This window comes from Amblyraja radiata, chromosome 14 (assembly GCF_010909765.2).
Source record: "Amblyraja radiata isolate CabotCenter1 chromosome 14, sAmbRad1.1.pri, whole genome shotgun sequence".
Lineage (NCBI taxonomy): Eukaryota > Metazoa > Chordata > Chondrichthyes > Rajiformes > Rajidae > Amblyraja > Amblyraja radiata.
In genome coordinates, this window is record NC_045969.1 from 50,471,379 (window position 1) to 50,485,168 (window position 13,790).

The 13,790-nt window shown below is 42.1% G+C and overlaps 1 protein-coding gene across 1 annotated transcript in view; it reads left to right on the forward strand.

Annotated features, from left to right (window-relative positions):
• Window positions 1-13,790, forward strand: part of frmpd4 (FERM and PDZ domain containing 4) — a 590,061-nt gene that overhangs the window by 515,986 nt on the left and 60,285 nt on the right.

Below are 13,790 nucleotides of genomic sequence, written 5' to 3' on the forward strand. Positions count from 1 at the left end.
AGATTTCTGCTCTTCATAAAAGAAAAATGAAATCCACATATTTATTATTGGTATAGGGGCGTTTTTCCAGAATTTAAGTATGTTTTTTTCCCGTTATTAAACCGTAATTAAATAGGTTCTTTTGAAACGCAGTTAGTTCAGGGCTTCCTTCCATTGTTCCAAAAATAATCAATTCTGCTTTTGGTATCAATTTTATTTTAAATAATTTTATGAAGATTTCAAAAATTTCATTCCATAATTTTTGGATTTTTTATACAGAAAACAAATGAATGTGCTATAGTAGCTTCTTAGGATAGACATTTATCACAAATAGGGGAGACATTAGGAAAACGTTTACTTATTTTAGTTTTTGAGTAATATAGTCTATGTAAGATTTTGAATCGAATTAGAGTGTGTCTTACGTTAATCGAGCATTTATGCACATATAGCAAATGTTTATCCCACCTCTCTTTCGAAATTTTTATAGCTATTTCTTGTTCCCAGTCTCTTCTAATTCCATCGGATGATGGTATTTCTATATTTAGAATGAAGTTATACAAGTATGATATTAAATTAGCTGATTCGGCCTTTGTATTCATTGCTTCGTCCAATAAGTCTGGGGACAAGTTATGATATTCTTGTGTATATTTTTTCAAATAGTCACATATTTGAAAATATTTAAAATAATGATTATTTCTCAAATTGTATTTTAGTTGTAGTTGTTGAAATGCTAATAATTTTCCAGTTTCATACATGTCTCCGAACGTTTTAATTCCTATTCTTTCCCATTGTGTAAATGATTTATCTATAATAGAAGGTTTAAACGATGGGTTATTAACTATTGGAGAAAGAAGCGATAGATTTCTTAATTTTAGGGTAAGTTTTATTTGTATTTCAAATAGGTTTTATTTGATTTCAAATATGTTCGAAACATTACACCTGGAAGATATGAGACTCCTTCTAGCAGGCAAATCAGACCACTTCCAAAAGACTTGATCTGCATTTATCAACTTACTACAAGTATAAGGTACAACAGAACTCTGAAAATAAATGGTTTCAGGACCTGGTGAGGGGGGAGGAAAAATACGAAGTTGGTATATCCCTTGCAGCTCTGTTTTCTACTTTTAACATAGCTTCTGTTTCTTTTTCTCTTTTTTTCTTTTCTATGGCTTACTTCTTAACTTTTTTTTCTAATTCTTCGCACCTATGGGTCTTTTTTCTTGATCACTTTTTCACGCACTCATTATTCTATCTCCCTTTCTTTACCTTTTTTTTCTTTTTAAAGCTTAAAAAATGAAGTGGTACAAGAAATGTATTAAGTTATCTTTGGCTTATATTATTGTAATGCACTCTACTTCTAATAAATAAAATTAAAAAAAAGAAAAATGAAGAGGATGTGCATCAAGGTTTAAGATGATGTACTCACACAGTGTCTTTGAGGAAGATGAAGGGAAGGAGGACAGAACTCAAGCAAGCCATTAGAAGGGCCAAAAGGGGCCACAAAATGGTTTTGATGCGTTGGATTAAAGAAAATCCCAAGGCTTTTAGCAGCTACATTAACACCGCGAGGGTAACCAAGGAGAATGTAGGACCACTCAAGGAGAAAGGAGGGAATTTCAGGATCGGAATCAGGAAGTCATGTTGCAAGTTTACGGATTTTTCATTAGGCCACATTTGAAGTATTGTGTGCTGTTCTGATCACCCCATCACATTAAAGGGCCTGTCCCACTTTCACAACCTACTCCACGACCTCTGCCGAGTTTGCCCTTGACTCATACTTGCAGTATGGTCGTCACGAGGTTGTAGGTAGGTCGTAGGAGGTCGTAGGTAGGTCGTAGGCGGTCGTGATGCTAGTCGTAGGCACTCGTGGCATCAAGTGGGTCGGAGCGTTTTTTCAACATGATGAAAAATGTTCACGAGTAAAAAAGGTCGTGGATTAGGTCGTGAAAGTCCCTTAAGGACGTGAAAGCTTTGGAGAGGGTTCAGAATAGATTTACCGGGGTGTTGCCTGGAGGGTATTATCTTTAAGGAGAGTTTAGATAAATGTGGATTGTTTTTTACGAAGTGACAGAGGCGGAGACAGTCAGAACCCCATTTTTCCCAGGGTGGAAATGTCAACGTCTAGCCACAAGGTCAAAGGGACAGTATAAAGTAAACCTGCAAGGTAAGTTTTTACACAGGGAAATGTGGGTGCTGGAATGGAGGGGTATGGATCATATGTAGGCAAAGCAGATTAGTTGAAGCAACCATCATGTTTGACACAGACATCATGTGCCAAAGGGCCTTCTGCTGTACTGTACTGTTCTATATTCTCTGTGTTCAAGATATACATAAAGCCAAGGGATCAAAGCTGGATGAGGAGGATTTAGCTATAGGAATAATTTGGACAGACCTGGATTGTTTTCTTTGGAATGTCAGAGGTTGCGAGGAGACCTGTTTGAAATATACATATTTAATTATGGAAGGCATGGATAGAGTGGACAGTTTACCTTTTTCCCAGGATGGAAAAAAAATACCAGAGGCCATAGCTTTAAGGTGATATGGACAAATTTCAAAGGAAATGTACGGGACAAAGGGTGGTGAGTGTCTAGAACATGCTGTCGGGGGTGGTGGTTGAGGAAGGAACAATAGTGACATTTAAGAGACTTTTGGATATGCATATGGATATGCAGGGAATGGAGGGATGTGGATTATGTGCAGGCAGATAAGAGTTAGTCTCGGCGTCATCTTTGGCACAGACACTGTGAGCCAAACGGCCTGTGCTGTATTGTTCTATGTTCTATATTCAACAATTTAAAATAAACAGAGTTTCTCTTCTGTAGCAGAATTAATCAGATCTGATTAAGTGTCATCAGCCTACAACCTTAAATTTGTTTTTGTCTTAACACATAATGTTTGACCTTCTGAGCAATTCCAGCATTCGGTTTATTTTTCAGATTTATAGAAGCTGTGGCTATAAAATTCTCTGGAGCACATCCTACCTTTTCACATTGATTTGTTCAACCCTTTCTCCTTTCAATTGTTTTCTCTCCTGTCCTCCACTTTCATTCATCTGCTAGTTATATCTTCACTAGACTGATCAGCTGTGATTAATGAAACTCCACTGCCCTCTCGTATCCTGCAGCACTGCTGCCAATGTCATTTAGACTCTTAGTATTGACCCTATCACAAACACTAACTTTGTTCTCTCCTCTGTCCTCCTTTACTGCAACCTAAAACATATTAGATTCATTCCTTTCTCAGTTTACAAGAAAAACTGTTCTCTCCCTTTCTCTCCCTCTCTCTCTCTCTCTTTCTCTTTCTCTCTCTCTTTCCCTTTCTCTCTCTCCCTCTCTCTCTCTCTCTTTCTCTCTCCCTTTTTCTCTCTCTCTTTCCCTCTCAGAGCCTGCTCAACCTCTCCTTATAGCTCAGACCCTCTATCCCTGGCAACATCCTTGTAAATCTTCTCTGTGCCCTTTCCAGCTTGACAACATCTTTCCCATAACACAGTGCCCAGAACTGAACACAATACTCTAAATGCGGCCTCACCAAGGTCTCATACAACTGCAACATGACCTACTCAATACTCTGACTGCTGAAGGCCAATGAGCCAAACGCATTTTTGACCACCTTATCTACCTGCGACTCTACCTTCAAGGAACCACTCACCTGTACTCCTAGATCCCTGAGTGGTAGAGAGATCACTACCATTACACTATGTGCTTGGAGATCCCTGGTCCTGTATGGGAAGAAAATCTTACTCCCTCTCACCATCTGATCTGTTAAGGGGCTGCAGAATGGAACAGGGCAGCGTGGTATTGGAAGAATATAACCTGAACTACAGTAGTTACATTCTTAGGCAGGATTGAACTAACTGGAGCAAGAAACAAACTGCTGGAGGACAGCAAGTCGAGCAGCACCAAGTGGTGGTAAGGAGGTGTAGATGTTTCAGGTCGAGATGGCATAAACTGGAGCTGCGTTCCCTTGAATGTAGAAACCTAAGATATAATTTGATGCTGTTTTCAGGGTATTAAAGAGAACCAGTTGGATAGAAAATGAATATTACAATCTCCGAAAAACAAACAGAACAGGAATGATGGAAACATTATGACACTGAAGTGGGTGGTATTGTAGACAGTGAAGATGGTTGTCAAAATTACAGCTGTTTCTTGATCAGTTGGGCAGGTGAGCTGAGGAATGCTTGCTGGAATTGTGAATTGCTGGAACAGTGAATTGTGAAGTGTTACATTCACGGAAGTCTAACATGGGCAGGACCTACACAGTGAATGGTAGGGCTTTGGGTAGTGATGTAGAACAGAGGGATCTAGTAGTGCAGGTGCATAGTTCCTTGAAAGTCAAATCACAGGTAAATAGAGTGGTCAAAAAGGCCTTCGGCACATTGGCCTTCATCAGTCTTGAGTATTGAGTATAGATGTTGGGTCATGTTGCAGTTATATAAGACATTGGTGAGGCCACATTTAGAGAATTGTGTTCAGTTCTGGGCACCATGTTATAGCAATGACGATGTCAAGCTGGTAAAGGTGCAGAGAAGATTTAGGAGGATGTTGCTAGGACTAGAGTGCCTGAGATATAGGGAGAGGTTGAGCAGGCTGGGACTCTATTCCTTGGAGCGCAGGAGGATGAGGGGTGATCTTCTAGAGGTGTATAAAATCCTGAGCGGAATAGATTGGGTAACCATACAGTCCCTTGCCCAAAGTAGGGGAATCGAGAACCAGAGGACATTGTTTTAAGGTGATGGGGGAAAGAATTAATAAGAACCTGAGGGGTAACTCTTTTACACAAAAAGTAGTGGTTGTATGGAATGACCGGAGGATCTAGTTGAGGCAGGTACTATCGCAAGTTTAAGGAACATTTAGACAGGTTCATAGATAGGATAGGCATTAGAGGGATTTGGGCCAGACATGGGCAGGTGGGATCAGTGTAGATGTGGCCTGTTGGTTGTTGTGAGCAAGTTGGGCTGAAGGGCCTGTTTCCACACTGTATGGACTCTGACTCTAGTAGAGCTAAGGCTTCACAAATTAACTTCAGTTGGTCTGGATGCCTGGATCCCTTTTTAATCACAAATGGCTTCCAGCAAACTCACTTGTCCAAAAATCACCAGTCCTCTCAAGAAACGGACCCCTGTGGGAATCTTCTGAGACTATGAACACTGCATGATCTCTGAAATCAAGTCCACTAAAATCAAGTTGAGCTTATTGTCAAATGTGCAAGTACGGTGAGGTACAGTCACAGGCATAGAGACTCAGGCAACACACGGTGACATTGATTATACATACATTTCAATAGACAATAGGTGCAGGAGTAGGTCATTTGTCCCTTCGAGCCAGCACCACCATTCACTGTGATCATGGCTGATCATCCCCAATCAGTACCCCGTTCCTGCCTTCTCACCATATCCGCTGACTCTGCTATCTTTACGAGCTCTATCTAACTCTCTCTTGAAAGCGTCTAGAGAATTGGCCACTGCCTTCTGAGGCATAGAATTCCGCATTAATAGATTGAGTGGATAGGCAAGGCAGTGGCAAATGTTGGCAGATGCAAGGTCACCGACTTTGAACCGAAACAGGATAGGACTGATTACTTTTCTAAATGGAAATAAACTGAAATTAGTGGATGCCTTAAAAAGTCCATGAGCATTGATCATTAAAGTATGAAAATAATAAAAAATAAAGTGTGTCCCCTCATTGTAAGACAATGAGGGGACAGGTACTATTTAAAGTGTAGGTTACATCTCAGTGTGCAGCCCTGCATACTGTATCAGATGAAGGATATGTATATGTATATAAGTGCAGAGTAGTGTTGCCAGAAAGTTATCTGGATTTGCAGTCCCAGAATTTAGAAAGCTCAAACATGATTTGATGCAGCTCCCAAGGTATAAGAACCAGTTGGGTAGAAAGTGAATATTTTCACCAACTGAAAACCGCGGACAAACAGGAATAGTTGAAACATTAGTACCTACCTCATTGGTGACCCTCGAACTATCTTTGATCAGACTTTGCCGGGGTTACCTTGCACTAAACATTATTCCCTTGTCATATCTCTAAACACTGTAATTTATGTATTGTAATCACGAATTTGTAATCATCATGTATTGTCTTTCCGCTAACTGGATAGCAAGCGGCAAAAGCTTGTCACATGTGGCAATAAACTAAACGGAACTAAATTAAACAGTGAAGTTTGTTAACACTTCTACTTACAGGAGGCATTAGATGTTTGGAACTGTTTTTGGCAAATTACATTGGATGCTTTGTTGGTTGTTAATTTTAACTGATATATTTTAGCAATCCAAAAGATAACAAGGAATTTGGGTCAATGGCTTGGCTATGGAATGAAGCTACAGGTTATGCCCCAGCCTTGATCTGACAGAATGACAGTGGATGTTAAATGGCCGCCTCCTTTTCCTCCTATGTGTCCTTATTTCAACGCATAGCATAATGGATTTGGCTCAGTGAGAAGCATTCTTACAAGGCAGGGTTGTGCATTCAGTCTTACTTAAACCCCAAGTACATATTTAACGTTGAAGGGCTGGAGATTGTCAAAGATGTTCATTCGTGAATTATTGCATAAAAGTGATATCAATGCACCATGCTGACTGTCAGCTTGTCTGAAGAAGGGTCTCGACCTAAAACATCACCCATTCCTTCTATCCAGAGATGCTGCCTGTCCCGCTGAGTTACTCCAGCATTTTGTGTATTTCTTTGTTTTAAACCAGCATCTGCAGTTCCTTCCTATACACTCCTCATTGGCAGTGCCAGATGCCTCGGCAAGGCCAGCAGCATAACCACCTTTTTGTGTCTATCTTCGGTGTACACCAGCATCTGCAGGTCCTTCCTACACATGCTGGCTGTCAAGGCAGGTTGAAGCAGGTTCATGCTAGATGTGACCGGTGCAACATCAACTTGTAAATGCCATTCTCTCTTGGCAGCATTTGCAGAAGCTTTCCACTGCTCCTGCCAATATTATTCTCACTACGTAGAACGTAAAACCAAAGAACCAATTATCCATCTCATCACTGTTTTTTGGATTTGCTGTGTACAAGTTATCTCTGTATTTGGCTGCAAAACAGTGGTTATTCTTTCAAAGTCATGTATTCATTGCAAACTGCTTGACATCTTGAAGATGTGGTAATATGCTTCATAAATTCAATCTATGTCTCTTTGCTCTGCATCAACTGAGCTGAGATGACTTTGATGCATGTCAGCACTAAGCCAAAGGTGCAAATTTATAACCTTAATCAACTGAAATTCCAGCAAAAATGTGTCGATCAGGTATTGTGTCAACTGCAGTAGACCCACTTAATACACAGGGACATGAAAGTAATCAATATTTTATGCTGCTAACCAGGAAATATTTGTATAATTAGTCTTAATCAATTTTAAACAAGATTTCTTTTTGTCGTTTAATGTAATATTGATTAACTGAAGTGACAGAGGTTTTCAGAAAATTTTTCAGGAATGATGTCAGCATCTTGGCCAACAAGCACTGAGCATGTTTTCATTTCCCATTTGCTGAATTTTATCTTTTGATTCTTTCCTTTCCAAAGTCAAGAATAGGATTGGTTCAGCTAATGCACATGCAGGACTCCACTCATGTGCCTATTCATTATTTCACCCCGGGAGAGCATGTTTATAGACTGTTTGAGCTTGCTGGGTATCAGAGCCTAATACTGAGTGCTTAAGATGGAATCTTTGGCCATTTAATGTCATGTTATGCTGGCGTTAAGGATGTAATATTTGGCAGGTCATTTACTTTTGATTGTGGAATTTTATTGCAAACTTCTTCAGAAACTAGTTCCTCTGCCAAGGAGTCACATTATACACTTGCCGCCTTCACTCAGCTGGCAGTTTCTCTGGCAGTTCAGTTTATTGTCACGTGTGAAAAGCCTGGTACAATGTTTATGTTCAAGTTATTTAGATATATCAATAGACAATAGACAATAGGTGCAGGAGTAGGCCATTTGGCCCTTCGAGCCAGCACCGCCATTCAAAGTGATCATGGCTGATCATCCACAATCAGTACCCCGTTCCTGCCTTCTCCCCATATCCCCTGACCGCTATTTTTAAGCCCTATCTAGCTCTCTCTTGAAAGCATCCAGAGAACCTGCCTCGACTGCCCTCTGAGGCAGAGAATTCCACAGACTGACCACTCTCTGTGAGAAAAGGTGTTTCCTCATCTCCGTTCTAAATGGCTTACCCCTTATTCTTAAACTGTGGCCCCTGGTTCTGGGGCAAAATCCTTAACAATCTTATATGTTTCAATGAGATATCCTCTCATCCTTCTAAACTCCCTTCGACTATGATGATGACCATCTATGACTACCTTGGACTGTCTTCGACTACCCTCGATTACCTACGACTAACATGCCGACCTACTACGACCTACTATGACTAAACCTACGAGTAAAAAAAGTATCGATTTTTTCCATGGCGACCTTTTTTTACTCGCGTGCATTGTTCAACATGTTTAAAAAAAAGGCGTGACCTAGCTGAGGCCTTGAGTACACGGGGACTACTCTCGAACATGAAGGAGAGTTACAAAGACCTCCTACGACCTCGAGTTGACCATGCTGCGAGTATGAGTCAAGAGCAAACTCGCCAGAACTCGTGGATTAGGTTGCCCAAGTGGGACAGCCCCTTTAGAGGCGGCACGGTGGTGCAGCGGTAAAGTTGTTGTCTTACAGTACCAGAGACCCCAGATTTGATTCTGACTACGGTTACTTGTCTGTACGGCATTTGTATGTTCTCCCCGTGACCACGTGTGTTTTCTCGGGGCCCTTTGGCTGACCGAGTCTGTTCCGGCCTTCGATCCCCTCACTCACTGTACACGCTCGGGAGAATTTGCAGAAGACAATTAACCTACAAACCTGCACATCTTTGGAATGTCGAAGGAAACCTGAACACCCAGAGAAAACCCATGAGGTCACTGGAAGATCATATAAACTCCATACAGACAGTATCCGTAGTCATCATTGAACCGGGTTTCTGGCCATGTAAGGCAGCAACTCTACTGCTTCGTCACTATGCCGTGGTGAAAGGTCTGGCTTATTCAGGGGAGACCACTCAATAAATGAATGCATCAGTGGTTGCCACCATCGGTGTGGAAACCAACAATGCCAGCATCTTCCACGGCCCGAGATACCACTTGTTCTATTGGATTTAATGTAAGCAAAAATCATTTACTTGCAAATGGTGCCTGGGTGATCTCTGATGTTAAGCATGGCAGATATCTGTTGCTGCCGCCTGAGAAAAAGGTGCTGTGGCAAGAAATTTGAAACTCAGGGTGCCCTTGACTTGCACAGAGAAAGCCATGCTGGTACCAGAGCATGGGTGCAAGGAGAATGCGACATGTCTCAGTGATGACTGCCTTTGAAAACCAGAGCCTGTGTCTAAATCAGAGAGAAACACAAAGTGGTGGAGTAACTCAGCGGGAGAGGCAGCACTTTTGGAGAGAAGGAGTGGGTGATGTTTCGGGTCAAGACCCTTCTTCAGACTGAGGGAAAGGGAAGAGGGAGACTGGAGATCAGAGAGCTCCAGGTTAGATATGGTGCGTGTAGGCTTCCCTAACCAACGGCATATCTGCGCTTCTTGTGCTAAGATTCCTGACCCACATTCAGTGGCCAGTCATACACATGCCAATGTCTCCTGTAATGGAGTTCTTCCACAGAGCCACTGCTGAGGAAACATTTAATGGGTATCTCAGCAGCTAAATGCTGGATGAAATACTGTCCATTGCAGCAAATTCTATGGACCTTAGAAGAAATATCAGTGGCTGGCAGATAGTTATCATGTCTCGTCTGGTCTGCTTGTGCCAACAATATGCCTTGAAATATTGTTGAAAACAACAAACTCACTTGATATGTTCCGACAAAGCAAAATAATCACCTAATGGATGCATCTTGGAGCTTTGAGCTTCAATTTTTGATGGCACAAGCAAATAATGTGCTTGGCAAGAGTGACATCATTTGGTTGACTGAAGATAGACACAAAATGCTGGAGTAACTCAGCGGAACAGGCAGCATCTCTGGATAGAAGGAACGGGTGACGTTTTAGGTCGAGACCCTTCTTCAGACTGAGAGTCAGGTGAGAGGGAGACACTGAGATATGGAAGGGTAAGGTGTGAAAACGAGACATCAAAGGGGACAAAGGTCTTGGAGAATGGAGAATAGATTGTTGTTAGCTGGAGAAGGTGACAATGAAGCATATAAAGATAAAATGTAATCAGGAAGACAGTCAGACTGGTCAGAGAACTGGGATGGGGAAGGGATGGAGACAGAGGGAAATCAAGGGTTACTAGAAGTTGGAGAAGTCTATATTCATATCGCTGGGTTGTAAGCTGCCCAAGCGAAATATGAGGTGATGTTCCTCCGATTTGCACTGGGCCTCACTCTGACAGTGGAGGAGACCCAGGTTAGAAAGGTCAGTGTGGGAATGGGAGGGGGAGTTAAAGTGTTTAGCAACGGGGAGATTATGTAAGTTGAGGCGGACAGATGTCCCGGTTGCTAAACACTTAACTCCCCTTCCCATTCCCATTAACCTGGATCTGCAGTTCCTTCCTACTCTTTCGTTTGACCAGCCATTGACTAAAGGTTAACGAGATCATGCGAGTTGTAACTGAGAGAATCAGGTTCCTTCATCCACTAGATTTCACCCAAAAGTGATCACTTTTCTGAGCCGACCAGTTCATCTCCAATTCCCAAGGAAGAGCATCAGTTCCCACATCGACCAACTGAGCATTGAAATCTACCACACTGCTGCCCATCCAATTCATTTCTACAAATGCCACTGAAATCTGAAATAAAAAACGTGGCACAGTCACAAAGGAATCATTGAAGGGATAAAAGCACAAACCTGAGGCAGGAATAGCGTATAGAATTGCTGGAAATCGCCTGGTAACTTAAACTATTGCATCTGGTTCCTTTGTAATTGCTTCCTAAGGTGGGAATTAATGATTTGAGCCAGTGGCTGGTGCTAATGATCGGTGTAGGCGAGAGAGACTTTAGCATTGAGTGCAGAAGAGGGACTGCTCACTGCAAGTCGGAAAGAGATGATTTTTTTTGTGCTCTACACAGCAATCACCATGGCAACATTCACAACGTTATTTATTGCAAGGTAAAAGAAAAGTACCAGTTTACAAAATGGCAGGAAAGTACACACAGAAAATGGCTATTAAAAACGTGTAATGCTGATGATTGTAGTTAACAATTTAAAACATATCTGGTGTGGAATTTAGCTGTAATACAAAATAGCTGCATAGTCATGTAAAGCCCCTGTCCCACTGTACGAGGTAATTCACGAGTTCTCCCGACGTTTCCCCTGATTCGAACTCGGAGAATGTCCGTAGCGGGTCCGTAGGAGTTCGTGGATGTCTCGTAGCGGCTCGTACGAGTAACGGTAGGTACTCGGGACAACCGGTAAACTCGTGACATTTTTTCATCCATGTAAAAAATGTCCCCGAGTAAAAAAATACTTGTGATGAAAAAACTTTTTACTCGTACGAGCCGCTAGGAGACATCCACGAACTCCTACGGACCCGCTACGGACATTCTCCGAGTTCGAATCAGGGGAAAGCTCGGGAGAACTCATGAATTACCTCGTACAGTGGGACAGGGGCTTAAGTGTGTTGTACTCCTCAATTAATTCCATTAGAATCACTGGTGTGGTTATCCAGTATGTTTAATGTCATCACTTACGGATTAATTATCAAGCAAATGTTCCCAGGAAATAATGCATGTTATCCATGTACCTGTCAAATGTCTTGTGGGGTTGTGATGGAAGGGCTAGGTGTTGGGAGTCAGTGCCATAACCCCAGGGATTGAGTGAGAGAGACACACACATTCACCTCGACTAAGTTGACCTTTTAAAAATCATTGACTGGATGTGGGCTGGGTCTCTGCCACGTTGCTGTATTTCAGGAGTCATCGGGAATACCAGTCTAATTGGGAAAGATGGATACCTTTATTGACGGGGAATTGTGAATTGGGGGATGGAGGGTCCTGGCATAATCCGGTGGACTCAGGGCGAGCACGTTGTACAGACTTCTTACTTCAGTCTGAAGACGGGTCTTGATCCAAAACGTCACCCATTCCTTCTCTCCAGAGATGCTGCCTGTGTTACTCCAGCATTTTGGGTCTATCTTCTTATTTCAGTGTAGCCATCAAGAATTATGGGGATCTGCCCGAAAGGTAGAATATAAGGTAAGGTGGGACCTTCTAGAATTACGAACAGGCTCTATGGGATGTATAGACTTTTCTTCTTAGTTCATTAATTCACAATCAGAAGTTTTCATGGGCAGTAGAAAAAAAAGAGCCAATTATTGCTAAATGGTGAGGTAATTTCATTCTCACAGGGAATCTCTTAATTATTCAGAACAAGCAGGTCTAAGATGCAAAAAGAGGAGAGGGGTGGAGAGGATAAAGAAGAGAAAACAAACAATTACTGAATGGTGACCAAGAGCGATGGAATGATTCAATGGTATTGTTGCTGGTTGAGAGACAGTGATGAATTGACTAGTGAAGAGGTAAATAGAGGAAGCAGAATGAGAACAGAGGAGAGACTGAATGCTGAACCAGTGAGACAGAAAATACAGCAGTTGCTGATAATATCCAGAAGGCCAGGTAGCATTGGTGCGCAAAGAGAAGCTGTGTTAACATTACATCAATAGACAATAGGTGCAGGAGTAGACCATTCAGCCCTTCGAGCCAGCACTGCCATTCAATGTGATCATGGCTGTTCATCCCCAATCAGTACCCCTGACTGAGATAGGGCTATCTTTAAGAGCCCTATCTAGATCTCTCTTGAAAGTATCCAGAGAACCGGCCTCCACCGCCCTCTGAGGCAGAGAATTCCATAGAACGAACCAACACAAGCTGGAGTTTGTGAGTCCCAACACAAACTGGGAAGGCAGGCTATCTGAAATGGTTCCATTAGTATAGGGCCCCCAGTGCTGTAATGTTCCATACAGGGAGACGGGATGCTGCTGCCTTCACCTGACATTGGGATCATTTCCCACCATGCTTATAGCTGCTCAATATAATCATCCACACAACTTGATCCAACCACCTTTTGTTTAATTGCTTTCCAGTCATTTTGCAGGGTTTAGCTTTTACCAGCATCTGTCATGCACAAGATAGCTCAGCGTTACCATGGAGACTGTTCTATGGATGCAGCATAGCATCGCTTTATAAATAACGGTTGTGGATTACATTCTGCTGCAATAGGATGAAATTCTCTCCTTTCACTTAAAACAACTCATTAACTAACACAAGCTTTATGACAAATTATATTCTGTGCATTGTTGAGGTATTCCGTGGAATAGATCATCAAAAAAAAATAAAATAGAAGGAGCCATGTTGTCCCCTTCTGGCCAGGCTGACTCATAGAACTTCGAACATGCAATGGTACAGCACAGGAACAGGCCCTTCGGCCCTCAATATGGTTTCCAAGCATGATGCCAAGTTAAACTAATCTCCTCTGCCGACATTTTGGGCGGCATGGTGGTGCAGCGGTAGAGTTGCCGCTTACAGCGCCAGAGACCCAGGTTCAATCCTGACTACTGGTGCTGTTTGTATGTTCTCCCTGTGACCTGCATGGATTTTCTCCGTGATCACCGGTTTCCTCCCACAAGATGTGCAGGCTTGTACGTTAATTGGCTTGGTGGAAATGTGAAATTGTCCCCAGTGTGTGTAGGGTAGTGTTAATGCATTGGTCGGTGCAGACTCGGTGGGCTGAAGGGTGTGTTTCCGTGCTGTATCTCTAAACTAAACTAAACTAAACTAAACTAAATTAAACAAAATGATCCATTTTCCTTTCTTG